The following is a 21415-nucleotide window of genomic DNA, read 5'->3' on the forward strand; positions in this document are numbered from 1 at the left end:
TACACAGCTAGCTGGCTACACCACCCTGGGCCCTGTTGTTGTCTATGGAACAGAAGTTAATCCATGAAGATGGAAGCGTTCTGTCCCGTCCTGCCTCCACTGGCTGTGGCGTGTCCACGGCAAAAGTCTGCTGCAGGCCTAGTGACATATCATCATTATGGCAGACTAAAGGGGCCAATGTTCCATAATGGCCCTAGTAATAAAGTCCTGAACCAACCCCACTGGCCCACTACTGGTGGTCATACATCTCAATCTAAAAAAAACATCCTCCAGGCCTATAGTCCTAGCCCAGTGAGCAACCTCATTTTCTTACCCCTTACAAGCAGCAAGTCCCAATCACGTTCTTCTATTGATTTGAGGCCAAATCCGTTATTCCCCACTTCTCCCCCCCAACTCTCTCATTTCTCCCAGTCCCCCCATTTCTCTCCCATCTCTCCTGTTCCCCACATTTCTCCCCTTTCTATCTTCCCCAGTTCCCCCATCTCTCCCAGTTCCCCCCTCTCTCCCAGTCCCATCCCAACAGTGGGAGTGTGTCAGTAATTAAGAAGTGGGCTCACACCCAGAGGCCCCAGAGTGCAGGAGAAGGGGCATCTGCAGCTCTCTCTCCACCCAACCGTTAACTGGCCAATGACAGAAGAGGAGAGGAGAGCCAGGAGGAGAGGACGTCCTTCTCCTTCCCCCTCACATCCACACAGCAGCCCCACTCAAGGTGACAAATCCAGGTTGGCCCTCAGAGGGATTGGCATCACATGGAGATGGAGATGGGGTTGGGGTAGGGGAATGGGGGGGGGGTGATTGATAACCTCATTTACACCATTTTCTCTGTTATGTAGAGAGTGGGCACAAGGGGTATTATGTATTCTATTGTATGTAATAACGGAGCTGAGACATTTCTTTGGACACAATGCTGCATTCTCATAGTGATGTAGTACGACTTTTATGGATGACATGCTGTTGCAAAATGGACAAGTCTTTCTTGTGTCAAAGTGCTAAATTTGACCATATGTTATATTAAATCAATCAACTCAAGGTGGTGCTTTTCACCGTGTTGGGCGGTGTGCTGTGTACAGTAATGACATCTCACTTCTTAGGCCTGTATGTCACTGAGCTGTGTGTGTTTGTGTTTGTTTGTGTGAGTGTGTGTGAACTATGTCAGAAGATGACACACACGCGCGCCTTGTCCTCAGCCACTGTCCCTCACCCTGGTGACCCTGCCAGCACCCCAACCGGGTGAAGCGGATGAGGAGGCAGGTGATCTCAGTTAGACCCCCGTGCCACTGGTGAGAGGACATCTGTCTGCCCTGCCAGTCTCTGGGCGTGGGCTGCCTGCCAGTCACTCCACACACACAAACACATACAGTACACACCAAACATACGTAAACACATGCGCACATACACACACACAGTGCACAACAGAGAATGCCATGCCACATATGTAACAGAGCCCAGTGGGTGTGTGTATGGCTCCCAAAAAAGAACAGAGAGAAAGAGAAACAAGAGTGAGTTCATTCTCTCTGTGTTGTAACAGAAATGTGTATGAACTGAAGAGAGTTAGAAATTAATTAGAAATGCCTTGATTTATAAGGTTAAGAAAACCCTTACCATCTTGCCAAACCTGTTTTTAATCAAATGATTAAAAGCAAAAAGATTATACATTTCTTAGTGCGTTCAGATTTTTTATTGTTGGTTTCTTTCTACGTGTCCTCAAGTTGTTATATTTGACCCCAAGTCACTCTTTGAACAAAGAATTGAAGCGCTCACAACAACATACAACAGAAAGCTGCTGCCAGCCATACGTTTCATCAATCACAGCATACCCACAAATCCTCCGGAAACCTAGCAACAGCAGGAGCCAGGCTCCACAGATTTAATGATTCCATTCCATTGGTGTGTCTTCTTAATTGGCAGTGTTTCCAAATATCTCTATGTGTTATTTCAGAGTAAAGGGTGCATTCTGCCAGATCTCACTTTATTGGTATCATGAAAATCATGCCGCTTTCATCTACCTTTTATCCCCTTATTTTTAGACAAATGGTATGGCGGGGTGAAAATGATGAAACTATCAGTAGGAATTATTTCAGAGTGTAGGCAGAGAGCGATCATTAGAAGAGAAAGCAGATTTTTCAGCCATCAGATACCTTTCTGATTTTCTATTGGAGACAGCACACTGGCTATAATGTTTAAAAAAAAGCAGATTCTGACATTCTGTGTCTTCTCCTATTTGAGATCTGAGTACACAGATGTTAATATGCCCATTTCTCTCTCTCTCTCTCTCTCTCTCTCTCTCTCTCTCTCTCTCTCTCTCTCTCTCTCTCTCTCTCTCTCAATGCAATTAACACAAGCTAGCTGTCCTGTTTTATCTCTATCGAATTGAATATGTCTAGCTGTCTACCAAGGTATGTCCTAATCTTAGGCTTTGTGTCTGTCTCTCTCTGAGAATATCTTCATCATATTGATATATTTTTCAGGTTCTCAGTAAAAGTAAGATAACAATTTGAAAGTCAGACAAAAGTTATGCTCACCAGCCATCTGGTTGTCACTTATATTCATATCAGTCTTGAATCACACTGTAATTTTTTATGAATATTCTAACAGAATATCTTATATTGGTATAAGAATGAACCGTACAGTGACAACACCATAACAGAAAAGCATAAAAATATAGAAAGTGCATACATTCTTTTTTTTTCACCTTTATTTAACTAGGCAAGTCAGTTAAGAACAAATTCTTATTTACAATGACGGCCTACCCCGGCCAAACCCTCCCCTAACCCGGACGACACTGGGCCAATTGTGCGCCGCCCTATGGGACTCCCGATCACAGCCGGTTGTGATACAGCCCGGGATCGAATGAGGGTCTGTAGTGACGCCTCTAGCACTGCGATGCAGTGCCTTAGACCGCTGCGCCACTCAAGGAACCCACTCAAGGAACCCAACCCATCTTTATGAAGGGCTATGTTAAAAGCCTCCCGTTTTTGCTTGGTGGATTGACCATGCCAGCGCCATATAGAGATATTTTCAGTTTGTCCGTATTTATGGTCAGGCACCTCTCTGTACTCCTCCTCCCAGGAGAGGAGCACGGTAAGTCAGCCTCTCAGTTGGAAGATTAGACTAAACAGAGGAAAGGTCAGTTCCATCACTTTCCCCTCACATTAAGGACCTCCGTCACCTGTGCTGCTCAGAATAGCACGTCGCCATTCTATTCTATCTCTCCACCACCATATGGCGTGATGAATGTAGAGTGTAAAGAGGAAAGAGGAGATTGACTAGAACACATTAACTAACGGGAGGGAATGACATTAATTCAGCTGTGGCAGAGCTGAGTAGCTGGAAAGATGTGTTGACCTCTCTACCCTTGTCTTAATGAATCTACCGACCGCCACACTGAAAACAAAGAGAATATATACACGTGTCTGTTTTGTCTCTCCTTTTTCAATTATGGTTTTGCAACCGACCCGATGCAGCAGGCGTTTGTTTCATAACTTATATAAAGGGAGTACATTACTAAAAGAGTCCCATTAGCGATGGTATTTGCGTTGCTGTCTCTCCTAGAGTGTGGTCTCCCATTGTTCCTTCTCTGAAACATATGCTGTTTGATTGGCTCAAACAGATTAATTCAATGTCCTACTTCCTGCTCGTGTTCAGTGAGACAAAACTGGGCTACACCAACTTGATGATTAAATACGTCAACTTTCCTGGTTGGTTTATTGTCAGAATCAGAAATGTTATACTTTCCAACTTTTAGCAGAAAATATTAGAGTCAGGAACGTTATACTTTCTACATGTAGATTTTAGTCATTTCGAAGACACATTTAGCCAGAGTGACTTACAATTAGTGCATTCATCTTAAGATAGCTGGGTGAGACATTCACATATCACAGTCGAATCAAGTACATTTTCCCTCAATAAAGAAGTTATCAGCAATGTCAGTGCTAGTAGGAAGAAACTATTTTTCTGGGATTAATTTAAGATATTCTTCGAAGAGGTAGGGTTTCAGACGTTTTCGGAAGATGGGCAGGGACTCTGCTGTCCTAGCTTCAGGGGGAAGCTAGTTCCACCATTGGGAAACTTTCTCAATTTGAGCTAGGATATATAATCACTACAGTGTTAGAACTAAGCTATTTTTTTTACATGTTGGAGTGCAGACATACTGTATCTCATTTTCATATCGGTGAGATAGCTAATATGTCAGCCAAAGTGACATATAACACCAATGGTTAAATGTCACTATTTTGACATATTCTAACGAGACCATGTTGGAATGGGGAGACATAGAGCGTACTTTCTCCCTAAAGATTCACATTCACGATGATGTGCCCATGGCAGCATGCTGCCATGTTATAAAGTCATGGAGTTTTTTGGCCCTTAAAGCTTTTCTTCATCTGTTCCTTAACAACCTGCCAGCTGATAGACATCTGATTGGACAGTCCTTATCGCTGTGGCAACACTGCAGCTGTGGTATATTTTTTCCCTACCTGCGCCGTGTTGAGACAACGAAAGTAACCCACGTGTGTGTCAATCCCAAATATTCCCCTGTAGAGGTGTGATGAGGCTCTAACATTGTCTCTCTGTCACGCCAGCAGCCCTGTCATGACACACCCTAATGAGCATCACCTTACTGTCTACCATTGATGAAGGCTTCCCTTCTTCTCTCTCACACAAGGGTACAGAAGTGAGACCAACACCTGAAGTCAACCCTTATGATTAGGACCTTACGTTTTTCCATGCGATGTGACCTGACAACAAGAAATCGAAGCCACCACTACACCTTGACACCTACAGTACAACATGACAGTGAGGCCCAAAGTTGAGGCCCAATGTAGCAAAAAGTTTCAATTAAACTTCCACTTCAAGACATCCCTGTGCTGAACAATTCTCCCACCTTTAATACAACCCAGCTTGGAAAGACCCCAAGGCATGTCTGCCAATAGAAAATGACAAGACGAATTTAGACACTGTATAAAGTGAGTAAGAGGCAATGCACTTCTCCCTCCCAGAATCTTACTCAAACAGCTGTAAGAGAGGGCTATAGGAATAGCGAGAAACTAGTACTAAAATGAAGAAATGTAAGTCACCTTGGCTTAGGTGAATGAATAATGGAATGGAAAGCGGGCCTAGCCTAGTTGAAACGTTATCTGCGGGTGCGTCCGAAATGGCACCGTTCCCTATTTAGCGCACTATTTTTGACCAGGCCCCATAGGTGCACTATATGGGAATAGAGAGCCATTTGGGCAACAGGCTATGTGTGAGGCTGAACATGGGGAGGACGTCTCCAGCTTAAAGACAGACCTCCTGGGTGCCTCCATCTGAAACAGGATCTCACACACGGCTATCCCCTACGTGAACTTACATATCTTATTAACATTCGGTGAACACCTATCTGCAGTGTTAATACAAGTATTACTTATATATCTCCATGTTCTGATATCTGGGAAATGCGGCTGCTATCTACCTCATTAGACTGTAGTGGACTGGGGAATGCAAGGTTTTCAAGTATGGACGGTGCATACGGTATGTAGAATAGAATAGAACAGAATAGAATAGAACAGAATAGAATAGACAAGAATATAATAGATTAGAATATATTACAACAGAACAGAACAGACTCGAATAGATTAGAATATAATTGATACTGCCGGCAGCTGGTCTGCCTTTTTAAACTCTAAATAAAGCTTCATAAATATGTTAAAATGGGTCTACAAACTAAACTGGTCACTTAATGGCAATGTCAAAAACCCATTACAGAGGTTAAAGTCTCTGAATTATAATGGAATGTTAGGCCCACAGGCCTAAACATAGAAAAAATATAACTAAGGGCATTTTTTTAATTATTCTAATCAATAAAACATAGAAAATATGAATGCATCATTTACATTGATCTAATTTACATGAGCAATAGTGACAATAGGGATAAATATTGCATTGTTTCTTATTGTATGAATAAATTACCAAATGAATAATTCATTGATACCTGGTGGCTTAAGTATCATAGAAATGCTGCTTACACAATGAGTTAAGCTACAATGAGGGAGATTAATATTGCTTCAGACATTTACAGTTAAGTAAACAGATTGCTGTCAATGATAAAAAAAGATTGAAATTAGAGCAAATTATCTCCAAATAGTATACTGATAAACAGGTAGCCGTCATCATATTATTGTACTGTTTATAACTAAAACATTTTTCCTTATTTTCTATTTAATTTTATCTTTATTTTACCAGGTAAGACTGAGAACACATTCTAATTGACTCTGTTTCTTCCCAACACTCCATCGGAATGTGTTTCATGCTAGATTGGTTCTGAGGACAAGCATCCGTTCACACACTCTCAACACATGTTGGTGCTGCCGCGGCAGCAAGCGCTAGCAGATGTAACGCTAGGATGGGAAGCTGCCTTCATGTTGCTGAAGAAGAAGACACAGCGGTACAGCAGAGCCAGCAGCCAGCTGTTACACTCCACAGACACAGCTCCCAACGGCAATGCTCTTCTCCACTACACCGTGTGTGTAGGTCAGGGGGCTGAGAGGGTGTTTTTAATTTTTTTATTTCACCTTTATTTAACCAGGTAAGCCAGTTGAGAACAAGTTCTCATTTACAACTGCGACCTGGCCAAGATAAAGCAAAGCAGTGCAATAAAAACAACAACACAGAGTTACATATGGTGTAAAACAAAACATAAAGTCAAAAATACCACAGAAAATATATATACAGTGTGTGCAAATGTAGCAAGTTAAGGAGGTAAGGCAATAAATAGGCCATAGTGCAAAATAATTACAATTAGTATTAACACTGGAATGATAGAGATGACGTGCAAATAGAGCAAAATAGAGATACTGGGGTGCAAATGAGCAAAATAAATAACAATATGGGGATGAGGTAGTTGAGTGGGCTAATTTCAGAAGGGCTGTGTACAGGTGCAGTGATCGGTAAAGTGCTCTGACAACTGATGCTTAAAGTTAGTGAGGGAGATAAGAGTCTCCAGCTTCAGATTTTTGCAGTTTGTTCCAGTCATTGGCAGCAGAGAACTGGAAGGAATGGCGGCCAAAGGAGGTGTTGGCTTTGGGGATGACCAGTGAGATATACCTGCTGGAGCGTGTGTTTTATAGATGGCCTGGAGCCAGTGGGTTTGGCGACAAATATGTAGTGAGGACCAGCCAACAAGAGCGTACAGGTCACAATGGTGGGTAGTATATGGGGCTTTGGTGACAAAACGGATGGCACTGTTATAGACTACATCCAATTTGCTGAGTAGAGTGTTGGAGGCTATTTTGTAAATGACATCGCCGAAGTCAAGGATCGGTAGGATAGTCAGTTTTACGAGGGCATGTTTGGCAGCATGAGTGAAGGAGGCTTTGTTGTGAAATAGGAAGCCAATTCTAGATTTCACTTTGGATTGGAGATGCTTAATGTGAGTCTGGAAGGAGAGTTTACAGTCTAACCAGACACCTAGGTATTTGTAGTTGTCCACATACTCTAGGTCAGACCCGTCGAGAGTAGTGATTCTAGTCGGGTGGGCGGGTGCCAGCAGCGTTCGATTGAAGAGCATGCATTTAGTTTTACTAGTGTTTAAGAGAAGTTGGAGGCTACGGAAGGAGTGTTGTATGGCATTGAAGCTCATTTGGAGGTTTGTTAACACAGTGTCCAATGAAGGGCCAGATGTATACAAAATGGTGTCGTCTGCGTAGAGGTGGATCTGAGAGTCACCAGCAGCAAGAGCGACATCATTGATATACACAGAGAAAAGAGTCGTCCCAAGAATTGAACCCTGTGGCACCCCCATTGAGACTGCCATAGGTCCAGACAACAGGCCCTCCGATTTGACACATTGAACTCTATCTGAGAAGTAGTTGGTGAACCAGGCGAGGCAGTCATTTGAGAAACCAAGGCTATTTAGTCTGCCAATAAGAATGCGGTGGTTGACAGAGTCAAAAGCCTTGGCCAGGTCGATGAAGACGGCTGCACAGTACTGTCTATTATCGATCGCGGTTATAATATCGTTTAGGACCTTGAGCGTGGCTGAGGTGCACCCATGACCAGCTCGGAAACCGGAATGCATAGCGGAGAATGTACGGTGGGATTCGAAATGGTCGGTGATCTGTTTGTTAACTTGGCTTTCAAAAACTTTCGAAAGGCAGGGCAGGATGGATATAGGTCTGTAACAGTTTGGATCTAGAGTGTCACCCCCTTTGAAGAGGGGGATGACCGCGGCAGCTTTCCAATCTCTGGGGATCTCAGACGTTATGAAATAGAGGTTGAACAGGTTGAATAGGGGTTGCGACAATTCCGGCGGCTATTTTTAGAAAGAAAGGGTCCAGATTGTCTAGCCCAGATGATTTGTAGGGGTCCAGATTTTGCAGCTCTTTCAGAACATCAGCTGCCTGAATTTGTGTGAAGGAGAAGCGGGGGGGGGGGGGGGGGGGCATGGGCAAGTTGCAGCAGAGGGTGCAGAGCTGGTGGCCGGGGTAGTGGTAGCCAGGTGGAAAGCATGGCCAGCCGTAGCAAAATGCTTTCGATTATTAAATTCTCGATTATTGTAGATTTATCGGTGGTGATAGTGTTTCCTAGTGGGCAGCTGGGAGGAGGTGCTCTTATTCTCCATGGACTTTACAGTGTCTCAAATTTTTTTGGAGTTAGTGCTACAGGATGCACATTTCTGTTTGAAAAAGCTAGCCTTTGCTTTCCTAACTGCTTGTTTATATTGGTTCCTAACTTCCCTTAAAAGTTGCATATCGCGGGGGCTATTCGATGCTAATGCAGTACGCCACAGGATGTTTTTGTGCTGGTCAAAGGCAGTCAAGTCTGAGGAGAACCAGGGGCTATATCTGTTCTTAGTTCTGAATTTTTTGAATGGGGCATGCTTATTTGAGATTGAGAGGAAAGCACTTTTAAAGAACAACCAGGCATCCTCTACTGACGGAATGAGATCGATATCCATCCAGGATACCTGGGCCAGGTCAATTAGGAAGGCCTGCTCGCGAAAGTGTTTTAGGGAGCGTTTGACAGTGATGAGGGGTGGTCGTTTGACCGCGGACCCGTTACGGATGCAGGCAATAAGGCAGTGATCGCTGAGATTCTGGTTGAAGACAGCGGAGGTGTATTTAGAGGGTAAGTTCTAATATAATATCTATGAGGGTGCCCAAGTTTACGGATTTAGGGTTGTACCTGGTAAGTTCCTTGATAATTTGTGTGAGATTGAGGGCATCTAGTTTGGATTGTAGGATGGCCGGGGTGTTAAGCATATCCCAGTTTAGGTCACCAAGCAGTACGAACTCTGAGGATAGATGGGGGGCAATCAATTCACATTGGGCACAGCTGGGGGCTGAGGGGGGTCTGTAGTAAGCGGCAAGAGTGAGAGACTTATTTCTGGAAAGGTGGATTTTTAGAAGTAGGAGCTCAAACTGTTTGGGCACAGACCTGGATAGTATGATAGAGCTCTCCAGGCTATCTCTACAGTAGATTGTAACTCCACCCCCTTTGTTTTATCTAGTCGGAAAATGTTGTAGTTGGGGATGGACATTTCTGAATTTTTAAGCCAGGATTCAGACACTGCTAGAACATCAAATGGCACCCTATTCCCTATATAGTGCAATAAAATTGACCAGAGCCCTATGCACCCTGGTCAAAAGCAGTGCACTAAATATGAAATAGGGTGTTATTTGGGACGCACACTTAGGCCTACTGTACACCCCAGCTCAATGTGATCACAAAACACACATCCCCATGATTCACAGGTCTGATGTGTGTTGGCATGACGATATATAGAAACTAAAGACGCCAGGTGGCTCATAGAGGTAGGCATCATCACTTTGTGTAAATAATCAGGTGTTAATTATATGCTTATTTTCATAGACGCAAGAGGACATGGTATTGTTCACAAAAGGTGGTGTTTAGACTCATCATCACTAATCATCAATCAAGCCGTGCACTTTGTAATACATTCTTACTATCTCCTAGATTTCCACCTGCCTTGAATTAATTAGTAGAGTCACAGGCTATTTGTCTCCAGTTTCTCATAACAATAGACAATAGATTAGTCCTACACATCCCAGGCATTAACCTTCAGTAATACTTTAACAATCATACAGCTACCTATACATCCACAGATATGAGAAGTATTAGTTGAAAATGGAACCATTTGATATACTGCATGAGTAAGTCATGTAGTGTTGTCTCATGTTAAGTAAGAAAATGGATTTGTATCAAGAATATGAAGCTTAGATTTCAACGTCTTGTTAAAAGGCATGTCTTTGGAGATTTTGGCTGGCACTATGGAATGGAGGGGAATGTAGTGGGGGGGGGGGGGGGGGTGGCAAAACTGAGATGACATTTCATAAAATCCATAAGAGTCCCTGGCCTTTTGAGAGACGGCGAGAAACAGCTTCTCAGGGTGGAAAAAACAATTAGCAGCCTTTCTGAGGCGCAGCAGAGGAGAAAGGTACGGCATGTGTCTTTTGTTTTCACATCGACCTGTGGAGGAAAGTGTCTACAGCCACTTAAAAGGGATACTGGCAGCAGTTAAAGCATACGTGTCACGACTTCCGCCGAGGCTGCCTCCCCTCCTTGTTCGGGCAGGTTTCGGCGTTCGTCGTCACCGGCTTACTAGCTGCTGCTGATCCATTTATCATCACTCCACTTGTCTTGTCTAATTAATCACACACACCTGGTCCTTATCCCCAATTAGTCATTGTATAAGTGTTCCCTCTGCTTCCTGCTCTGCGTCTGTGTGGGTGATTGTTTGTAGTGAGCTGTGTGTAGCTCGGTTGAGCTACCCTTACCTTGTTTGTTGCCAGGGTAGATTTTCCCCTGTGCCTGAGTTTTGTTGTCGCATGTTTGCGCAACTGTTTATCGACGGAATAAACTCTTTGGATGCGTATTACTCTCCTGCGCCTGACTCCTTCTATCACACGCATCACAGCATCAGCCATCCGCTATGGAGTCAGCGGGAGAAGAGCGCATGCCTGGAGTCGTGGCAGGGGTCCAGGAGCACTCCACGATGCTGGCCAGCTTGGGGGAAGCGATGGATCGGGTTCTTCAGGTCGTCCAACACCTGGAGAGGAGCAGACCCGATCTGTCGAGACCAGCTGGCCAACCGGATCCAGCCACCTACACCCCAGCACCAGGAGGGATCCAGATATCCCGACCACAGGCGTTTGAGGGGACAGCGGCGCTGTGCCAGGGATTCCTCCTCCAATTGGAGCTTTACTTCGCCAGCATCATGCTGGCACCATCGGTGTGGGAGAAGGTGTCTGTCCTCGTTTCCTGCCTCTGTGGGAAAGCCCTGGATTGGGCCAACGCGGTGTGGAACGAAGGAGGAGCCGTGTTGGAGGACTACAGGGAGTTCACTCGCCTCTTTCGGGCGGTATTCAACCACCTACCCGAGGGTCGAGAGGCAGGTGAGCGACTGGTCCACCTGAGGCAGGGGACGAGGACCGCGCAGGACTTCGCGTTGGAGTTCCGGACGCTGGCAGCGGGGTCCGGGTGGAACGAGCGGGCCCTGATTGACCATTTCCGGTTCCATCTGCGGGAGGACGTCCGACGGGAGCTAGCCTGCCGGGACATCATGTTGTCATTCGATAAACTGGTGGACATGGCCATTCGGTTGGACAACCTGCTGGCAGCCAGAGGACGTCCTGGTAGGGGTCTGCCCGTTTCCACCCCGGAAGACTCGGACCTCGAGCCAATGGAGCTGGGTGGAGCCGCCGGCCGAGAGCGCGGAGGAGGACAGCGACAGTGCCACTCTGGTGGCACAAAGGTATATCCGGGGCTTTGGCAAGGTCGCAGCTCCCATCACATCCCTGTTGAAGGGTGGGCCGTCCTGGCTCCGCTGATCTGCTGAGGCGGATCTGGCCTTGAGGAGACTGCGGGGTCTGTTCACCTCAGCTCCGGTACTAGCCCACCCCGATCCATCACTACCGTTTGTAGTGGAGGTGGATGCTTCCGAGGTAGGATGGGCGCTGTCCTATCCCAACGCTCAGGCATGCCACCCAAGCTCCGCCCCTGTGCCTTCTTCTCGAAGAAGCTCAGCTCGGCAGAGCAGAACTACGACGTTGGTGATCGGGAGCTGTTGGCTGTTGTCCGAGCTTTGACCGTGTGGAGGCTTTGGCTCGAAGGGGCAAAACACCCTTTCCTCGTCTGGACGGACCACCGTAACCTGGAGTACATCCGGGCAGCGAGGAGGCTGAATCCTCACCAGGCCAGGTGGGCCCTTTTCTTCACCCGGTTTGATTTTAAATTGTCATACATTCCGGGTACGAAGAACGTAAAGGCAGACGCACTGTCCCGGCTGTATGACACAGAGGAGAGGCCCAGAGACAACACTTGAAACCCCACCTCTTTAAGGAATACCTGGGATAGGATAAAGTAATCCTTCTACCCCCCCCCAGCCTCTCACATTGTGGCGCCGGTAGTATGGGCGATGGACGCGGATATAGAGCAGGCATTACGCACAGATCCATCTCCACTGCAGTGTCCAGCTGGGCTGCAGTACGTGCCTGCTCTTATCCGTGATCGTCTGATCTTCTGGGCACACACGTCACCCTCCTCTGGTCACCCAGGTATCGGTCGTACAGTGCGCTGCCTGAGCGGAAAGTACTGGTAGCCTACCTTGGCTAAGGACATGAGGGTGTACGTCTCCTCCTGCTCGGTGTGCGCCCAGAGTTAGGCACCTCCCAGTGGGTAAGCTACAACCGTTACCAGTTCCACAACGACCATTGTCTCATCTAAGTATTGAGTTTCTTTCTGATCTTCCCCTCTCCCAAGTTAACACCACCATCCTGGTTGTTGTGGACCACTTTTCGAAGTCCTGCCGCCTCCTACTTCTGCCTGGTCTCCCCACGGCCCTGCAGACTTCGGAGGCCCTGTTTACTCACATCTTCCGGCACTATGGGGTACCAGAGGATAAAGTGTCTGACCGAGGTCCCCAGTTCACGTCCAAGGTCTGGAAGGCATTCATGGAACGTCTGGGGGTCTCGGTCAGCCTGACCTCTGGGTTCCACCCCGAGAGTAATGGGCAGGTGGAACGGGTAAATCAGGATGTGGGTAGGTTCCTGTGGTCCTACTGCCAGGACCGGCCGGGGGAATGGTCAGTGTTCTTGCCATGGGAAGAATATGCCCAGAACTCTCTCCGCCACACCTCCACTAACCTAACGCCTTTCCAGTGTGTTCTGGGTTATCAACTGGTTCTGGCACCGTGGCACCAGAGCCAGACCGAGGCTCCTGCGGTGGATGACTGGTTTCGGCGCGCAGAGGAGACGTGGGATGCTTCCCACGTTCACCTCCAACGCCCCGTGCGTCGTCAGAAGGCCAATGCTGACCGCCACCGTAGTGAGGCCCCCGTCTTTGTACCGGGGGATCGGGTCTGGCTCTCAACCCGAAATCTGCCCCTCCGCCTGCCCTGCCGGAAGCTGAGCCCGCGGTTTGTGGGGCCGTTCAAAGTCCTGAGGAGAGTCAACGAGGTCACATATAGGTTATCACTTCCCCCTGATTACCGCATTAACCCCTCGTTTCATGTGTCTCTCCTCAGGCCGGTGGTAGCTGGTCTGCTCCAGGAGTCTGAGGTGCGGGAGGTCCCTCCACCTCCTCTGGACATCGAGGGGGCCCCGGCGTACTCGATCCGTTCCATCCTGGATTTGAGGCGTCGGGTGGGGGGCCTTCAGTACCTCGTGGAGAGGAGGGGTACGGTCCGGAGGAACGGTGCTGGGTCCCGGTGAGGGATATCCTCGATCTCTCCATGTTACGGGATTTCCACTGTCGCCATCCGGCTCGCCCTGCTCCGCGTCCTCCTGGCCGTCCCCGAGGCCGGGGTCGGCGCGCTGCTGGAGCCGCACGTCAGTGGGGGGGGGGGGTACTGTCACGACTTCCGCCGAGGCTGCCTCCCCTCCTTGTTCGGGCAGGTTTTGGCGTTCGTCGTCACCGGCTTACTAGCTGCTGCCGATCCATTTATCATCACTCCACTTGTCTTGTCTAATTAATCACACACACCTGGTCCTTATCCCCAATTAGTCATTGTATAAGTGTTCCCCCTGCTTCCTTGTCTGTGTGGGTGATTGTTTGTAGTGAGCTGTGTGTAGCTCGGTTGAGCTACCCTTGCCATGTTGTTGCCAGGATAGATATTTTCCCCTGTGCCTGAGTTTTGTTGTCGCATGCTTGCGCAACTGTTTATCGACGGAATAAACTCTTTGGATGCGTATTACTCTCCTGCACCTGACTCCTTCTATCACACGCATCACAATATAACACATTACACGGGTCGTTGTCGGTCATGCAGGCCTGCTTTTTCTAGGAACACCTACCATGAGAAGTCCCCACTTAAGGCCTATATTGTCAAATCATGAAAGCTATATACAGTGGGGAGAACAAGTATTTGATACACTGCCGATTTTGCAGGTTTTACTACTTACAAAGCATGTAGAGGTCTGTAATTTTTATCATAAGTACACTTAAACTGTGAGAGACGGAATCTAAAACAAAAATCCAGAAAATCACATTGTATGATTTTTAAGTAATTAATTTGCATTTTATTGCATGACATAAGTATTTGATACATCAGAAAAGCAGAACTTAATATTTGGTACAGAAACCTTTGTTTGCAATTACAGAGATCATACATTTCCTGTAGGTCTTGATCAGGTTTGCACACACTGCAGCAGGGATTTTGGCCCAATCCTCCATACAGACCTTCTCCAGATCCTTCAGGTTTCGGGGCTGTCGCTGGGAAATACGGACTTTCAGCTCCCTCCAAAGATGTTCTATTGGGTTCAGGTCTGGAGACTGGCTAGGCCACTCCAGGACCTTGAGATGCTTCTTACGGAGCCGCTCCTTAGTTGCCCTGGCTGTGTGTTTCGGGTCATTGTCATGCTGGAAGACCCAGCCACGACCCATCTTCAATGCTCTTACTGAGGGAAGGAGGTTGTTGGCCAAGATCTCGCGATACATGGCCCCATCCATCCTCCCCTCAATACGGTGCAGTCGTCCTGTCCCCTTTGCAGAAAAGCATCCCCAAAGAATGATGTTTCCACCTCCATGCTTCACGGTTGGGATGGGGTTCTTGGGGTTGTACTCATCCTTCTTCTTCCTCCAAACACGGCGAGTGGAGTTTAGACCAAAAAGCTCTATTTTTGTCTCATCAGACCACATGACCTTCTCCCATTCCTCCTTTGGATCATCCAGATGGTCATTGGCAAACTTTAGACAGGCCTGGACATGCGCTGGCTTGAGCAGGGGGACCTTGCGTGCGCTGCAGGATTTTAATCCATGACGGCGTAGTGTGTTACTAATGGTTTTCTTTGAGACTGTGGTCCCAGCTCTCTTCAGGTCATTGACCAGGTCCTGCCGTGTAGTTCTGGGCTGATCCCTCACCTTCCTCATGATCATTGATGCCCCACGAGGTGAGATCTTGCATGGAGCCCCAGACCGAGGGTGATTGACCGTCATCTTGAACTTCTTCCATTTTCTAATAATTGCGCCAACAGTTGTTGCCTTCTCACCAAGCTGCTTGCCTATTGTCCTGTAGCCCATCCCAGCTTTGTGCAGGTCTACAATTTTATCCCTGATGTCCTTACACAGCTCTCTGGTCTTGGCCATTGTGGAGAGGTTGGAGTCTGTTTGATTGAGTGTGTGGACAGGTGTATTTTATACAGGTAACAAGTTCAAACAGGTGCAGTTAATACAGGTAATGAGTGGAGAACAGGAGGGCTTCTTAAAGAAAAACTAACAGGTCTGTGAGAACCGGAATTCTTACTGGTTGGTAGGTGATCATATACTTATGTCATGCAATAAAATGCAAATGAATTACTTAAAAATCATACAATGTGATATTCTGGATTTTTGTTTTAGATTCCGTCTCTCACAGTTGAAGTGTACCTATGATAAAAAATTACAGACCTCTACATGCTTTGTAAGTAGGAAAACCTGCAAAATCGGCAGTGTATCAAATACTTGTTCTCCCCACTGTATATATTTTGATTTATATACTGTACATATTCGCACATAAAGTGTTTAACTTCAATTTTTTGGGACCTGGGTTATGTCATTATCTCAATTCTACATGTAGTGAAAGGGCCAAATCTACTGTCTGTTTGTCTTTCTGTATATGTTACATTAAGCTTTATGTGCACAACTGTGTATAGACCTATGTTATGGGCATGTTTTATCCATCCGTGGTGAATTCTGACATTGCTGTCACTCCTCAATGAGGATAACCATCAATATTCCATTATACTCTGGATCTTTATCTTCTGAAGGATATCGCCCGATTCCTCATCTCGCTCTCCCTGTAGACCATTATTTACAGAGGATTTTCAAACTTGTAGTGTATTCAGGGTTTAAAAAGGCTTCTAAAGTTTGTAATTTCCACTTTAAAATGTCAGACTTGATTTGCCCGAACAAAAAAGGTATCAACCCCTACAAAAAATGTCAATTAATTATAATCCACATAATAATTAACATTTCCTGTTGCTGCAGGATTATTTTCCTGCTGTAGCAAACTGGCTCAAATTAAGATCCTACATCTGTAGCCTGACTATTCCATCCCTTCTCTTTCATTTCATCTGAAGGTTACTGCAGGGTTTAATCACTACTTGCTAATAAAATGGGACATCTAGAATGTTCAGAGCATACATCTATTTTTATGCATTCCATCCATGTAATCAGTTCCTGTATGTGTCCCAAATGGTACCCTATTCCTTACACAGTGCATTACTTTTGACCAGAGCCTATGGGCCCTGGTAAAAAGTAGTGCACAATATAGGGAATAGGGTGCCATTTAGGACACAGCGCCTGACTGGTCTGGAACCAGGAAGCCAGCTGTTTTATTTTATCATTTGATGCCATTGACCAGAGAGGTGTCCTGATGGGTTTATGGATTGGCCTACGAGCTATGGTCAGGCTAGTGTTTAATTCACTATCACACCTTCTGAGGCATATTTCACTCCTTAATCACTGATCCCTACTACTGCTCCCTGTGGAGCAACAGGCCGCAAATGACCCCATTTATTACGCCTGCTTATTCTCCATTTGAGGAGGGTGAATCTTGATTCTCCATTAATTTGTACATATATTAAAATTGGTACCAAGATATCCATCGAACTACTCATCAATACCATGATCACATTTCTAAGTGAACACAGTAAAAAATACAGTACAAAATAAATGGTGGTGCATTAAATTGCATATGCAAGTAATTTACTCAACATCTACATGGTAAGTAAAATTGGATGCAAATGAAGGAGGAAAAATAGATTCTCCAGAGTCTTTTCCTACACACCGTGCTGAGGGGATGGGAACCATATGCTGCTCACTACATCACAGCAGCTTGAGGTCAGGGAAGGTTGAGGAAAACGAGTTGGCAGTGAACCATCGAGTCAGCCTCATCCATACACCAACCACCATCAAAGACCCAGTGTCAACCAGGGGGCCAGGGTTCCGGTCTGGAAGCACTCTTTTCACTGTGTTCAGAGGGCACATTCGGTACTGCAGTTTAGCTAAAGCGGAGCCCAAAAGGACAATTCCCATTGATGGCCCCATAGAGAATTCACATTTTAAAATTCCTAAGACACTTTCTATACCACTTTAGCACCAAAAATGTCCATAAAATTTTTCCAGTAATTGTTTGAGGCAGAATTTTTTTCCATCACTCACAGCCAAAGATATTAATATTTAATATTCATCCAATGTCTGACATATTTCTGGATGACGTGATGATGTCGTCGCTGCTCGCGCTTGCTCCAGTGCGCACTGAGTGCTAGTGCGGCGTTATCGGCTCTGAAGACAACGGGCGTCCATCTTGGAAGCAGTCTCCAGTTCTTTTATACCTCAATGGTGTCAACCCACAGCTGAGAGAGAGAGAAAGAGAGAGAGAGCGAGAGGAGAAGTATAACACACCAATCAACCCCTCCCCCCAACCCCTCTCCCTCTGGATGCCCTCTGAAACCTGTCCAAGGATTTCTTTCTTGATGTTTTTGATCCTTGAAAGGATAAAAAAACTGCCAGCAATCAAACAGAGATCATTGAAATGGCAAAGGCTTGTTTATTTATTTCATTTTTCCACCCTCCTCCACTCCGTCTCCCTGGAGAAAGACGTTGCCATGACCCCAGAGAGCAGCTCTTAATGACTGTTAATGGGGCTGTGTGATTACTGAGGCAGTGCCGGCGCTGTGTTCCTATAGGCTGCCTCTCTGCTCTCCTGTACCAGTGCTTCATTCTCATAGATTGTCAGTACCAATGCTACGTTTTCATTGGCTGATTCTCTGCTCGCCAGCGGTGGCATTTCAGGGGGTACAATTTCGGGGCACAGTGGTGAGTCAGTTATGCTGGACCTGCATGGATCTGATGCTCGGTGCCAAGCGAAACGCTTGTTTGTTCACTCATTAGGCTGGACCTGTATGGATCTGATGCTCGGCGCCAAACGAAACGCTTGCTTGTTCACACATTCGACCAGGGACCCAAAAAATGCTTTCCATGAAAAAAGGAGCGTTAGCAACACGTCTTTCATTTTTAGCAACCTAGCAACGCCAACGTGGCATGGCAGCTTGCTGGCTGCTTTCTCAAGGTGCTGATTGTCCTAAGGGTTCCTCGCCCGTTGTGTCTGTTCCTTCCATGCCTATTTCCTATGTAGTGCACTGCTTTTGGACCAGGGCCCATAGGGATTTGGTCAAAAGTAGTTCACTCTATAAGGAATAGGGCGCAATTTGGAAAACAAACCATGACATTTCTTCCCGCATTCAAAAACTACTCCGTTCTATTATTCAGGAGTCAATGGGTTGTATAACCAGGTTATAATCACATTCACTCAGTACGGTCTCATGGACATTTATGGTTGAAAGTTATAGGCGATATAGACAGACAGCAGTGGCGGCGGGTGAAGGAAGCAGCAGCATGACCAAACTAGAGAGAGTGATTTTCACAGCTTTCTCTGTCACCTGCTGGCCTTTTCTCTCACAGCTCCTGGCGTTATTATTTTGAGGCTCTGTGACAGACATTAATGAACACCACCCCCATTCCATCAGCACTACTTTCCTCTGCCGCGTTGACAGGGAACGGGTGGCAGGAGACGGGTGGCAGGTAGCGGTGCGATTCTGCTGATGCCACCCTTCCTTCCCTCATTCGCCACAGGCTCTTATGCCAGCAGAAAACCTGACAGAATATGTCTTTAGAATAGCAAGGTGGCGACGAACGAGATGGTGGAGAGGTCTGTGTGTATGTGTGTCTGTGCGAGCTCACACATGCTGACACACACAGGCATGAGCACACAAGCAATAACTCACTCACCCATTGCAATCACCAGTTTACCTACAGTACACACACATGCAGTGAGCATACACATACACATACAGGTGCTGACATAAACACGTTGCGTACTCTCTCTCAACACACGCCTACACAAAACCATCATCAAGTGTGTTGTTGAAAAGATGGACAGATGCAGTAAGAAGATATATTTACAATCTCTTGTATCCAATCAACTTCATTTGATTCTGAGTCTGTCCTTATCTGACGCCCTGCAGATAGAAGAGAAGAGGAGAGGGAACATTGTCGTCTAGCTAAAGCACATAGCTGAAACTGAAACAAGCTGCTCGGCTCAACTCAGAGGAGAGGAGACCTGATTTACACTGTGTCAGATTATTTAAAACCTGGAGGTATTGTTCAAGCCCCCTCTCCCTCTCAGTCAGGGTTTATGTTTTCAGAGGGGATCTGTTTAAATCTGTAATGAGATTAGGGCTGCTGAATGGAAAGGAAGATTATGCCGGCGAAGGAGAAGAGAGAGAGAGAGAAGTGTATCAATGTCTGTCCTGTTCCCCCAGTCAATCATGTCAACTGCCATCACTTGGCTGTATTGATCGCCAACAAGCTGCCATGCGTTATCATCCTGATTCCTGTCTCTAGTCAAAATGCCTGCTCTCTCTGTTTCTTTCAGTTGCAACCGACTTGAGTTAAGATTTTTTTAAAGCGTAAAAACCTGGTGGGTGGATAACCCCAGTGAGTCAGTGACATCCATCCATCGATTGGCCATTTGTAAGTGATAGAATGGAGAATCGCTTTTATTCCTGTCAGGATGGAATTGGTTTTGTCTTCTGTGTGGGAGTGTGTGTGTCATTAGAGGGCTCACTCTTTCTCCTCGCCCGCCCACACGCTGAAGGGGAGAGCGGAGCGTCTGAGCAGAGCTTTCATCCCTATGGATGAGCCGGTAGAGGCATTGTGGGAGGATGGAGAGAGGATGGAGTGCATAGCGGAGAGAGAGAGAAAAGAGAGAGAACAAGAAGGCAAGCACTGTGGTGTTTGAAGCACACACAGAGAGAGAGAAGTCCGACCTTCACCAGTTCAGTGCATATGAAGTGGAGAATAAGAGTTCACAGTGGTGCTGTGTGTGTGTTTGTGTGTGTGTGTGTGTGTGTGTGTGTGTGTGTGTGTGTGTGTGTGTGTGTGTATGTGTGTATAGATTGCTGCTGCGAGAGAGTGCGGTCACAATTTACACAAGGAGGACAGAGGCCACAGCTACACCCAAGGCTGTAAAGTGTTATGCAACATAAAGGTTTCCAGTTTCCACATCGGACCTCTTTCAGCTTTGGCTTAACACAAAAACAACTGCAGGAAATAACGGTGGACATTACAATAAAACAGTGAAGACTGTAAGAAAGACCTCTGAAGTTCACAATCTTTTCAGTTGTTTAGGAGACTCAAAGATAACTTTAGCTATCTTTAGTCACACCCCAGCTAGCACATGTGGTTCTTTGGAAGTTGTAGGAACATACGTTTATGGTTTCCCATTGGTTCTGCGAACAAATCCATACGTTTCCTGATCGGTAAAACTGACGTTTTTTTCACCTGTTCTGGGAACGTAAATTCTTAGTTGCAGGGAGGGTCTGAGAACATTTTACTACGGTTCCCTGAAAGGTTCCCTGAAAGTTTTCCTGGGAGGTATTATTAACATTCCGAGAAAGGAAATTATAGGTTATTTCGAGTTTTTTTAATAACTTCCTTCAAACTTTCACTGAATGTTTCAATAAGAAGTTTTACACCAGATACAAATACGAACAACAACTTACAGATGCACAAAAACAACGACAACATCTCATCTGCCCAGACCTGCATTCTCACACCCCCATCCCTAGTTCCTGCATTATTGTTTGCCACATGGCTTTAGATTGTACCAATTTGTTTTTCTCGGTCGCCCATGCTATTTCAATATTTCAATATTCTAAGAGATTATCAGTTGGATAGGCTCTCTGCAAGGTTTTGTATATTTTACCTATTATATGAACATCCTTTTCTAACTCAAATAACATTCCCTCATGGTTACTCTAATGTCCAAAAGATTTCAAATCGAAATTTCGTGATATGTAACTTTTAAGTTGCAAGTATTTGAAAATATCTACATTGGTCAATCCAAAATTGCTTTTTAATGCTGTCATAGAAATAA

Source organism: Coregonus lavaretus (assembly GCF_964263955.1).
Source record: "Coregonus lavaretus genome assembly, chromosome: 16".
Lineage (NCBI taxonomy): Eukaryota > Metazoa > Chordata > Actinopteri > Salmoniformes > Salmonidae > Coregonus > Coregonus lavaretus.